Here is a 13,127-nt window from a genome sequence, read left to right as displayed (position 1 = left end):
AGGAGTTATCCCCCTGCTTGGCAGGCACCTAAAAGACTACAAGATACCCGGTTGGAACTTCGTTGCTCTCACGACCTTCGACGCCTTCCAGCAACCTCGAGGTGGGTCTCCAGTGCATCCAAGCGTCCTGTGAGTGTGCCCAGCAAGTCTGAGCACCCTGGACCACGTGGGTGTCGAGATCCCCGCATACCCCGAGACACCGGCCACTTCTTGTCCAGCACACGACCCCGACCAGTGGGGAAGTTGTGCTTTGGCCCATTTCTGAGCCAACCATCCAGCAGCATTTGTGCCGACCCTCAGCTCCCTGGCCCGCTCCGGTGGCCCGTGGGAGCCCTTTTACGCACTCCATTTTGCTGCCTTCTGCGGTCCCTTGTCCCTCGACTTGTGGGCCCTGACGGAGGACAATCTTTGCTTCTAAGAGTTCCCCTGGTTGCTCCAGGCCTGCTCTACGCTCCCTGCAAAGGAGAGCACCCTCAGACCTCGTGGGTCTGCACCAGCAGCTGCTTTGTTTATTTTGCGTGGGTTGCGGTTGCCAAGGCTTAGTGGATCCAATCGGGACACTAACACCGCAGCGACCCTCAGCCGACGTGGGACAGTCGCCCTCCAGAAGCTGGCCTTCCTTGAAGCCTCCCGGAGCCCGTGACTGCAGAGCCCAGCTGTACTTCCTACACCTGAAGCACCCGACTTCCACGAGCTCCTTGCTGTGAGCTCCCTGGTCACTTGCTGTGACCCAGACTCTGTCCCCTCTGCTTTCAGGTTCATCTTTATCTTCTCTTCAACTTCAATCTTCACGACTTCAGCGACACTCGCAGCTAGCAGCAGTTTGGACTACTTTCCCATAGGAAATCAGCCCGCGACCCGACACCAGAATCGACCTATGCACCCGGCTTCACTGGGGCAGGTAACAGTGGTACTTCGGTACTCCAGTGGTGGTGGGCTCCCCAAAGCCTTAAGTCTCAAGTCTTAACTTTGTACTGTTGCTAGAAGTGTCCTTTAACTGTGAATATTCAACCGCGACATTCTCCATAGGCTAACACAGCGATCCCGATAGCAGCTCTTTGCACTGCACGCGTCTCCCGTGGGTCCCCTTCCTCTTAACTGTGGGTGGATTCTGAAGGGGCAAGCGATCCTGAATGCCCTAGGCATTGCCTGTAGAATTGTCGTGGTTCTTATACCACTATTTTAGTATATGGTTTGGTCCCCCCCTGGGGCCCATTGATTTCTGTGCTATTTATTGTGTTTAGAAATGCTTGTTTGAAACGTAACTTTGCCACTAGCCACATAAAGTGACTGTGGGATTCTGTCTAGAATAAATACATATATTTTATATATATACCTGTGTGGGCTACTCTTTCATTTGGTTATTCAAGAGGTTATTATGGTAAAACAATAAGCTTAACAGTCCTTCAAGACTTAGCCTGAAGGCTGCTCTCCACAGCTACCACTAGGATAGCTTTCTTTAAAGGTTGTCTTAAACCTATCATCAATACGAGTCGAATTGGACTGGTGCAAGGTGTCCCTATAACTAGGAACAGCATATGCCAGGCCAACTTCTCACACTTAGCTATTGGGCCAGAGTAAGAGTGAAGACCTTAACCATTAGGCCAGAGTATGAGTCTAAGACCTTAGCTATTAGGCCAGAGTAAGAGTTAAGACCTTAACCATTAGGCCAGAGTACGAGTCTAAGACCTTAGCTATTAGGCCAGAGTAAGAATTAAGACCTTAGCTATTAGGCCTGAGTAAGAGTTAAGACCTTAGCTATTAGGCCAGAGTATGAGTTAAGACCTTAACCAGTAGGCCAGAGTAAGAGTTAAGACCTTAACCTGTAGGCCAGAGTAGGAGTTAAGACCTAAACCTGTGGGCCATACTATGAGTCTAAGACCTTAGCTACTAGGCCAGAGTAAGAGTTAAGACCTTAGCTATTAGGCCAGAGTAAGAGCTAAGACCTTAACCAGTAGGCCAGAGTAAGAGTTAAGACCTTAACCTGTAGGCCATAGTACGAGTCTAAAACCTTAGCTATTAGGCCAGAGTAAGAGTTAAGTCCTTAACCAGTAGGCCAGAGTAAGAGTTAAAACCTTAACCTGTAGGCCAGAGTACGAGTCTAAGACCTTAGCTATTAGGCCAGACTAAGAGTTAAGACCTTAGCTATTAGGCCAGAGTAAGAGTTAAGACCTTAACCATTAGGCCAGAGTACGAGTCTAAGACCTAAGCTATTAGGCCAGAGTAAGAGTTAAGACCTTAGCTATTAGGCCAGAGTAAGAGTTAAGACCTTAACCAGTAGGCGAGAGTGAGAGTTAAGACATTAACCTGTAGGCCATAGTATGAGTCTAAGACCTTAGCTATTAGGCCAGAGTAAGAGTTAAGACCTTGGCTATTAGGCCAGAGTAAGAGTTAAGACCTTAACCATTAGGCCAGAGTAAGAGTTAATACCTTAACCATTAGGCCAGAGTAAGAGTTAAGACCTTAACCTATAGGCCAGAGTACGAGTCTAAGACCTTAGCTGTTAGGCCAGAGTAAGAGTTAAGACCTTAACCAGTAGGCCAGAGTAAGAGTTAAGACCTTAAACTGTAGGCCATAGTACGAGTCTAAGACCTTAGCTATTAGGCCAGAGTAAGAGTTAAGACCTTAACCAGTAGGCCAGAGTAAGAGTTAAGACCTTAACCTGTAGGCCAGAGTAAGAGTTAAGACCTTAACCTGTAGGCCAGAGTACGAGTCTAAGACCTTAACTATTAGGCCAGGGTAAGAGTTAAGACCTTATCCAGTAGGCCAGAGTAAGAGTTAAGACCTTAGCTATTAGGCCAGAGTAAGAGTTAAGACCTTAGCTATTAGGCCAGAGTACGAGTCTAAGACCTTAAGCAGTAGGCCAGAGTAAGAGTTAAGACCTTAACCTGTAGGCCATAGTACGAGTCTAAGACCTTAGCTATTAGGCCAGAGTAAAAGTTAAGACCTTAACCAGTAGGCCAGAGTAAGAGTTAAGAACTTAACCAGTAGGCCAGAGTAAGAGTTAAGACCTTAACCTGTAAGCCATAGTACGAGTCTAAGACCTTAGCTATTAGGCCAGAGTAAGAGTTAAGACCTTAGCTATTAGGCCAGAGTACGAGTTAAGACCTTAACCATTAAGCCAGAGTACGCGTCTAAGACCTTAGCTATTTAGCCAGAGTAAGAGTTAAGACCTTAGCTATTAGGCCAGAGTAAGAGTTAAGACCTTAACCATTAGGCCAGAGTACGAGTCTAAGACGTTAGCTATTAGGCCAGAGTAAGAGTTAAGACCTTAACCAGTAGGCCAGAGTAAGAGTTAAGACCTTAACCATTAGTCCAGAGTACGAGTCTAAGACCTTAGCTATTAGGCCAGAGTAAGAGTTAAGACCTTAGCTATTGGGCCAGAGTAAGAGTTAAGACCTTAACCATTAGGCCAGAGTACGAGTCTAAGACCTTAGCTATTAGGCCAGAGTAAGAGTTAAGACCTTAACCTGTAGGCCATAGTACGAGTATAAGACCTTAGCTATTAGGCCAGAGTAAGAGTTAAGAACTTAGCTACCAGGCCAGAGTAAGAGTTAAGACCTTAACCATTAGGCCAGAGTAAGAGTTAAGACCTTAGCTATTAGGCCAGAGTAAGAGTTAAGACCTTAACCAGTAGGCCAGAGTAAGAGTTAAGACCTTAACCTGAAGGCCATAGTACGAGTCTAAGACCTTAGATATTAGGCCAGAATACGAGTCTAAGACCTTAGCTATTAGGCCAGAGTAAGAGTTAAGACCTTAACCATTAGGCCAGAGTACGAGTCTAAGACTTTAGCTATTAGGCCAGAGTAAGAGTTAAGACCTTAACCAGTAGGCCAGAGTACGAGTCTAAGACCTTAGCTATTAGGCCAGAGTAAGAGTTAAGACCTTAACCAGTAGGCCAGAGTAAGAGTTAGGACCTTAACCTGTAGGCCATAGTACGAGTCTAAGACCTTAGCTATTAGGCCAGAGTAAGAGTTAAGACCTTAACCAGTAGGCCAGTGTAAGAGTTAAGACCTTAACCAGTAGGCCAGAATAAGAGTTAATACCTTAACCATTAGACCAGAGTAAGAGTTAAGACCTTAACCATAAGGCCAGAGTATGAGTCTAAGACCTTAGCTATTAGGCCAGAGTAAGAGTTAAGACCTTAACCAGTAGGCCAGAGTAAGAGTTAAGACCTTAACCAGTAGGCCAGAGTACGAGTCTAAGATGTTAGCTATGAGGCCAGAGTAAGAGTTAATACCTTAGCTATTAGGCCATGAGTAAGTGTTAAGACGTTAACCATTAAGCCAGAGTAAGAATAAAGACCTTAAACATTAGGCCAGAGAAAGAGTCTAAGACCTTAACCATTAGGCCGGAGTAAGATCTAAGACCTTTACCATTAGGCCAGAGTAAGAGTTAAGACCTTAACCATTAGGCCAGAGTAAGAGTTAAGACCTTAGCTATTAGGCCAGAGTAAGAGTTAAGACCTTAACCATTAGGCCAGAGTATGAGTCTAAGACCTTAGCTATTAGGCCAGAGTAAGAGTTAAGACCTTAACCAGTAGGCCAGAGTAAGAGTTAAGACCTTAACCATTAGTCCAGAGTACGAGTCTAAGACCTAAGCTATTAGGCAAGAGAAAGAGTTAAGACCTTAGCTATTGGGCCAGAGTAAGAGTGAAGACCTTAACCATTAGGCCAGAGTATGAGTCTAAGACCTTAGCTATTAGGCCAGAGTAAGAGTTAAGACCTTAACCATTAGGCCAGAGTACGAGTCTAAGACCTTAGCTATTAGGCCAGAGTAAGAATTAAGACCTTAGCTATTAGGCCTGAGTAAGAGTTAAGACCTTAGCTATTAGGCCAGAGTATGAGTTAAGACCTTAACCAGTAGGCCAGAGTAAGAGTTAAGACCTTAACCTGTAGGCCAGAGTAGGAGTTAAGACCTAAACCTGTAGGCCATACTATGAGTCTAAGACCTTAGCTACTAGGCCAGAGTAAGAGTTAAGACCTTAGCTATTAGGCCAGAGTAAGAGCTAAGACCTTAACCAGTAGGTCAGAGTAAGAGTTAAGACCTTAACCTGTAGGCCATAGTACGAGTCTAAAACCTTAGCTATTAGGCCAGAGTAAGAGTTAAGTCCTTAACCAGTAGGCCAGAGTAAGAGTTAAAACCTTAACCTGTAGGCCAGAGTACGAGTCTAAGACCTTAGCTATTAGGCCAGACTAAGAGTTAAGACCTTAGCTATTAGGCCAGAGTAAGAGTTAAGACCTTAACCTGTAGGCCATAGTACGAGTCTTAGACCCTAGCTATTAGGCCAGAGTAAGAGTTAAGACCTTAGCCATTAGGCCAGAGTAAGAATTAAGACCTTAACCAGTAGGCCAGAGTAAGAGTTAAGACCTTAACCTGTAGGCCATAGTACGAGTCTAAGACCTTAGCTATTAGGCCAGAGTAAGAGTTAAGACCTTAACCAATAGGCCAGAGTATGAGTTAAGACCTTAGCTATTAGGCCAGAGTACGAGTCTAAGACCTTAGCTAATAGGCCAGAGTAAGAGTTAAGACCTTAACCAGTAGGCCAGAGTAAGAGTTAAGACCTTAACCTGTAGGCCATAGTACGAGTCTAAGACCTTAGCTATTAGGCCAGAGTAAGAGTTAAGACCTTAACCATTAGGCCAGAGTACGAGTCTAAGAACTTAGCTATTAGGCCAGACTAAGAGTTAAGACCTTAGCTATTAGGCCAGAGTACGAGTCTAAGACCTTAGCTATTAGGCCAGAGTAAGAGTTAAGACCTTAACCAGTAGGCCAGAGTAAGAGTTAAGACCTAACCTGTATGCCATTGTACGAGTCTAAGACCTTAGCTATTAGGCCAGAGTAAGAGTTAAGACCTTAACCAATAGGCCAGAGTATGAGTTAAGACCTTAACCATTAGGCCAGAGTACGAGTCTAAGACCTTAGCTATTAGGCCAGAGTAAGAGTTAAGACCTTAGCTATTAGGCCAGAGTAAGAGTTAAGACCTTAGCTATTAGGCCAGAGTAAGAGTTAAGACCTTAGCTATTAGGCCAGAGTATGAGTCTAAGACCTTAGCTATCAGGCCATAGTACGAGTCTTACACCATAGCTATTAGGCCAGAGTAAGAGTTAAGAACTTAACCATTAGGCCAGAATACGAGTCTAAGACCTTAGCTATTAGGCCAGAGTAAGAGTTAAGACCTTAACCTGTAGGCTAGAGTAAGAGTTAAGACCTTAACCTGTAGGCCATAGTACGAGTCTTAGACCCTAGCTATTAGGCCAGAGTAAGAGTTAAGACCTTAGCTATTAGGCCAGAGTAAGAATTAAGACCTTAACCAGTAGGCCAGAGTAAGAGTTAAGACCTTAACCTGTAGGCCATAGTACGAGTCTAAGACCTTAGCTATTAGGCCAGAGTAAGAGTTAAGACCTTAACCAGTAGGCCAGAGTAAGAGTTAAGACCTTAACCATTAGTCCAGAGTACGAGTCTAAGACCTTACCTATTAGGCCAGAGTAAGAGTTAAGACCTTAGCTATTAGGCCATGAGTAAGAGTTAAGATGTTAACCATTAAGCCAGAGTAAGAATAAAGACCTAAAACATTAGGCCAGAGAAAGAGTCTAAGACCTTAACCATTAGGCCGGAGTAAGAGCTAAGACCTTAACCATTAGGCCAGAGTAAGAGTTAAGACCTTAACCATTAGGCCAGAGTAAGAGTTAAGACCTTAGCTATTGGGCCAGAGTAAGAGTGAAGACATTAACCATTAGGCCAGAGTACGAGTCTAAGACCTTAGCTATTAGGCCAGAGTAAGAGTTAAGACCTTAACCATTAGGCCAGAGTACGAGTCTAAGACCTTAGCTATTAGGCCAGAGTAAGAATTAAGACCTTAGCTATTAGGCCTGAGTAAGAGTTAAGACCTTAGCTATTAGGCCAGAGTACGAGTTAAGACCTTAACCAGTAGGCCAGAGTAAGAGTTAAGACCTTAACCTGTAGGCCAGAGTAGGAGTTAAGACCTAAACCTGTAGGCCATACTATGAGTCTAAGACCTTAGCTACTAGGCCAGAGTAAGAGTTAAGACCTTAGCTATTAGGCCAGAGTAAGAGCTAAGACCTTAACCAGTAGGCCAGAGTAAGAGTTAAGACCTTAACCTGTAGGCCATAGTACGAGTCTAAAACCTTAGCTATTAGGCCAGATTAAGAGTTAAGACCTTGGCTATTAGGCCAGAGTAAGAGTTAAGACCTTAACCAGTAGGCCAGAGTAAGAGTTAATACCTTAACCATTAGGCCAGAGTAAGAGTTAAGACCTTAACCAGTAGGCCAGAGTAAGAGTTAAGACCTTAACCATTAGGCCAGAGTATGAGTCTAAGACCTTAGCTATTAGGCCAGAGTAAGAGTTAAGACCTTAACCAGTAGGCCAGAGTAAGAGTTAAGACCTTAACCATTAGTCCAGAGTACGAGTCTAAGACCTTAGCTATTAGGCAAGAGAAAGAGTTAAGACCTTAGCTATTGGGCCAGAGTAAGAGTGAAGACCTTAACCATTAGGCCAGAGTATGAGTCTAAGACCTTAGCTATTAGGCCAGAGTAAGAGTTAAGACCTTAACCATTAGGCCAGAGTACGAGTCTAATTCCTTAGCTATTAGGCCAGAGTAAGAATTAAGACCTTAGCTATTAGGCCTGAGTAAGAGTTAAGACCTTAGCTATTAGGCCAGAGTATGAGTTAAGACCTTAACCAGTAGGCCAGAGTAAGAGTTAAGACCTTAACCTGTAGGCCAGAGTAGGAGTTAAGACCTAAACCTGTGGGCCATACTATGAGTCTAAGACCTTAGCTACTAGGCCAGAGTAAGAGTTAAGACCTTAGCTATTAGGCCAGAGTAAGAGCTAAGACCTTAACCAGTAGGCCAGAGTAAGAGTTAAGACCTTAACCTGTAGGCCATAGTACGAGTCTAAAACCTTAGCTATTAGGCCAGAGTAAGAGTTAAGTCCTTAACCAGTAGGCCAGAGTAAGAGTTAAAACCTTAACCTGTAGGCCAGAGTACGAGTCTAAGACCTTAGCTATTAGGCCAGACTAAGAGTTAAGACCTTAGCTATTAGGCCAGAGTAAGAGTTAAGACCTTAACCATTAGGCCAGAGTACGAGTCTAAGACCGAAGCTATTAGGCCAGAGTAAGAGTTAAGACCTTAGCTATTAGGCCAGAGTAAGAGTTAAGACCTTAACCAGTAGGCGAGAGTGAGAGTTAAGACATTAACCTGTAGGCAATAGTATGAGTCTAAGACCTTAGCTATTAGGCCAGAGTAAGAGTTAAGACCTTGGCTATTAGGCCAGAGTAAGAGTTAAGACCTTAACCATTAGGCCAGAGTAAGAGTTAATACCTTAACCATTAGGCCAGAGTAAGAGTTAAGACCTTAACCATAAGGCCAGAGTATGAGTCTAAGACCTTAGCTATTAGGCCAGAGTAAGAGTTAAGACCTTAACCTATAGGCCAGAGTACGAGTCTAAGACCTTAGCTGTTAGGCCAGAGTAAGAGTTAAGACCTTAACCAGTAGGCCAGAGTAAGAGTTAAGACCTTAAACTGTAGGCCATAGTACAAGTCTAAGACCTTAGCTATTAGGCCAGAGTAAGAGTTAAGACCTTAACCAGTAGGCCAGAGTAAGAGTTAAGACCTTAACCTGTAGGCCAGAGTAAGAGTTAAGACCTTAACCTGTAGGCCAGAGTACGAGTCTAAGACCTTAACTATTAGGCCAGGGTAAGAGTTAAGACCTTATCCAGTAGGCCAGAGTAAGAGTTAAGACCTTAGCTATTAGGCCAGAGTAAGAGTTAAGACCTTAGCTATTAGGCCAGTGTACGAGTCTAAGACCTTAAGCAGTAGGCCAGAGTAAGAGTTAAGACCTTAACCTGTAGGCCATAGTACGAGTCTAAGACCTTAGCTATTAGGCCAGAGTAAAAGTTAAGACCTTAACCAGTAGGCCAGAGTAAGAGTTAAGAACTTAACCTGTAGGCCAGAGTAAGAGTTAAGACCTTAACCTGTAAGCCATAGTACGAGTCTAAGACCTTAGCTATTAGGCCAGAGTAAGAGTTAAGACCTTAGCTATTAGGCCAGAGTACGAGTTAAGACCTTAACCATTAAGCCAGAGTACGCGTCTAAGACCTTAGCTATTTAGCCAGAGTAAGAGTTAAGACCTTAGCTATTAGGCCAGAGTAAGAGTTAAGACCTTAACCATTAGGCTAGAGTACGAGTCTAAGACGTTAGCTATTAGGCCAGAGTAAGAGTTAAGACCTTAACCAGTAGGCCAGAGTAAGAGTTAAGACCTTAACCATTAGTCCAGAGTATGAGTCTAAGACCTTAGCTATTAGGCCAGAGTAAGTGTTAAGACCTTAGCTATTGGGCCAGAGTAAGAGTTAAGACCTTAACCATTAGGCCAGAGTACGAGTCTAAGACCTTAGCTATTAGGCCAGAGTAAGAGTTAAGACCTTAACCTGTAGGCCATAGTACGAGTATAAGACCTTAGCTATTAGGCCAGAGTAAGAGTTAAGAACTTAGCTACCAGGCCAGAGTAAGAGTTAAGACCTTAACCATTAGGCCAGAGTAAGAGTTAAGACCTTAGCTATTAGGCCAGAGTAAGAGTTAAGACCTTAACCAGTAGGCCAGAGTAAGAGTTAAGACCTTAACCTGAAGGCCATAGTACGAGTCTAAGACCTTAGATATTAGGCCAGAATACGAGTCTAAGACCTTAGCTATTAGGCCAGAGTAAGAGTTAAGACCTTAACCATTAGGCCAGAGTACGAGTCTAAGACTTTAGCTATTAGGCCAGAGTAAGAGTTAAGACCTTAACCAGTAGGCCAGAGTACGAGTCTAAGACCTTAGCTATTAGGCCAGAGTAAGAGTTAAGACCTTAACCAGTAGGCCAGAGTAAGAGTTAGGACCTTAACCTGTAGGCCATAGTACGAGTCTAAGACCTTAGCTATTAGGCCAGAGTAAGAGTTAAGACCTTAACCATTAGGCCAGAGTACGAGTCTAAGACCTTAGCTATTAGGCCAGACTAAGAGTTAAGACCTTAGCTATTAGGCCAGAGTACGAGTCTAAGACCTTAGCTTTTAGGCCAGAGTAAGAGTTAAGACCTTAACCAGTAGGCCAGAGTAAGAGTTAAGACCTAACCTGTATGCCATTGTACGAGTCTAAGACCTTAGCTATTAGGCCAGAGTAAGAGTTAAGACCTTAACCAATAGGCCAGAGTATGAGTTAAGACCTTAACCATTAGGCCAGAGTACGAGTCTAAGACCTTAGCTATTAGGCCAGAGTAAGAGTTAAGACCTTAGCTATTAGGCCAGAGTAAGAGTTAAGACCTTAGCTATTAGGCCAGAGTATGAGTCAAAGACCTTAGCTATCAGGCCATAGTACGAGTCTTACACCATAGCTATTAGGCCAGAGTAAGAGTTAAGAACTTAACCATTAGGCCAGAATACGAGTCTAAGACCTTAGCTATTAGGCCAGAGTAAGAGTTAAGACCTTAACCTGTAGGCTAGAGTAAGAGTTAAGACCTTAACCTGTAGGCCATAGTACGAGTCTTAGACCCTAGCTATTAGGCCAGAGTAAGAGTTAAGACCTTAGCTATTAGGCCAGAGTAAGAATTAAGACCTTAACCAGTAGGCCAGAGTAAGAGTTAAGACCTTAACCTGTAGGCCATAGTACGAGTCTAAGACCTTAGCTATTAGGCCAGAGTAAGAGTTAAGACCTTAACCAATAGGCCAGAGTATGAGTTAAGACCTTAACCATTAGGCCAGAGTACGAGTCTAAGACCTTAGCTATTAGGCCAGAGTACGAGTCTAAGACCTTAGCTATTAGGCCAGAGTAAGAGTTAAGACCATAGCTATTAGGCCAGAGTAAGAGTTAAGACCTTAGCTATTAGGCCAGAGTACGAGTCTAAGACCTTAGCTATTAGGCCAGAGTAAGAGTTAAGACCTTAACCATTAGGCCAGAGTACGAGTCTAAGACCTTAGCTATTAGGCCAGAGTAAGAGTTAAGACCTTAACCAGTAGGCCAGAGTAAGAGTTAAGACCTTAACCAGTAGGCCAGAGTACAAGTCTAAGACCTTAGCTATTAGGCCAGAGTAAGAGTTAAGATCATAGCTATTAGGCCAGAGTATGAGTCTAAGAGCTTAGCTATTAGGCCAGAGTAAGAGCTAAGACCTTAACCATTAGGCCAGAGTAGGAGTCTAAGACCTTTGCTATTAGGCCAGAGTAAGAGTTAAGACCTTAGCTATTAGGCCAGAGTAAGAGTTAAGACTTTAACCATTAAGCCAGAGTAAGAATAAAGACCTTAAACATTAGGCCAGAGAAAGAGTCTAAGACCTTAACCATTAGGCCGAAGTAAGAGCTAAGACCTTAACCATTAGGCCAGAGTAATAGTCTAAGACCTTAACCATTAGGCCAGAGTAAGAGTTAAGACCTTAACCATTAGGCCAGAGTAAGAGTCTGGCCAGAGTAAGAGTTAAGACCTTTACCATTAGGCCAGATTAAGAGTCTAAGACCTTAACCATTAGGCCAGAGTAAGAGTTAAGACCTTAACCATTAGGCCAGAGTAAGAGTCTAAGACCTTAACCATTATGTCAGAGTAAGAGTCTAAGACCTTAGCTATTAGGCCAGACTAAGAGTTAAGACCTTAACCATCAGGCCAGAGTACGAGTCTAAGACCTTAGCTATTAGGCCAGAGTAAGAGTTAAGACCTTAACCATTAGGCCAGAGTACGAGTCTAACACCTTAGCTATTAGGCCAGAGTAGGAGTTAAGACCTTAACCATTAGGCCAGAGTATGAATCTAAGACCTTAGCTATTAGGCCAGAGTAAGAGTTAAGACCTTAACCAGTAGGCCAGAGTAAGAGTTAAGACCTTAACCTGTAGGCCATAGTACGAGTCTAAGATCTTAGCTATTAGGCCAGAGTAAGAGTTAAGACCTTAGCTATTAGGCCTGAGTAAGAGTTAAGACCTTAACCATTAGGCCAGAGTACGAGTCTAAGACCTTAGCTATTAGGCCAGAGTAAGAGTTAAGACGTTAACCATTAGGCCAGAGTACGAGTCTAAGACCTTAGCTATTAGGCCAGAGTAAGAGTTAAGACCTTAACCAGTAGGCCAGAGTAAGAGTTAAGACCTTAAGCAGTAGGCCAGAGTACAAGTCTAAGACCTTAGCTATTAGGCCAGAGTAAGAGTTAAGACCTTAACCATTAGGCCAGAGTACGAGTCTAACACCTTAGCTATTAGGCCAGAGTAAGAGTTAAGACCTTAACCATTAGGCCAGAGTACGAGTCTAAGACCTTAGCTATTAGGCCAGAGTAAGAGTTAAGATCCTAACCATTAGACCAGAGTACGAGTCTAAGACCTTAGCTATTAGGCCAGACTAAGAGTTAAGACCATAGCTATTAGGCCAGAGTATGAGTCTAAGAGCTTAGCTATTAGGCCAGAGTAAGAGCTAAGACCTTAACCATTAGGCCAGAGTACGAGTCTAAGACCTTAGCTATTAGGCCAGAGTAAGAGTTAAGACCTTAGCTATTAGGCCAGAGTAAGAGTTAAGACTTTAACCATTAAGCCAGAGTAAGAATAAAGACCTTAAACATTAGGCCAGAGAAAGAGTCTAAGACCTTAACCATTAGGCCGGAGTAAGAGCTAAGACCTTAACCATTAGGCCAGAGTAAGAGTCTAAGACCTTAACCATTAGGCCAGAGTAAGAGTTAAGACCTTAGCCATTAGGCCAGAGTAAGAGTCTGGCCAGAGTAAGAGTTAAGACCTTTACCATTAGGCCAGATTAAGAGTCTATGGGCCATATGTAGGTAAATTATTTTTACCGATTCTTAAATACCGAATTTTACCGAATCGGTATTTAAGAATCGGTAAGTTATATGTAGGTCAACAATCGGTAAACATTACAGAATCGGTAAAATTCGGTAAACATGAATCGGAATTTACCGATTCGGTAAATACCGAAGCGGTATTTTCCGAATCGGTAAATACCGAAGCGGTATTTTCCGATTCGGTAAATACCGACGTGGTATATTCCGATTCGGTAAATACCGATTCGGTAAATACCGAATCGGCAGTTCAAAAACACATGACTGCAAGCAGCCAATCCTGTGCAACCTCAACCCCACCCAACCAGGGAGTGGCCAAA

This window comes from Triturus cristatus, chromosome 6, assembly GCF_964204655.1.
Source record: "Triturus cristatus chromosome 6, aTriCri1.1, whole genome shotgun sequence".
In the NCBI taxonomy this organism is placed as follows: Eukaryota; Metazoa; Chordata; class Amphibia; order Caudata; family Salamandridae; genus Triturus; species Triturus cristatus.
Note: the sequence above shows the minus strand (reverse complement) of the source record.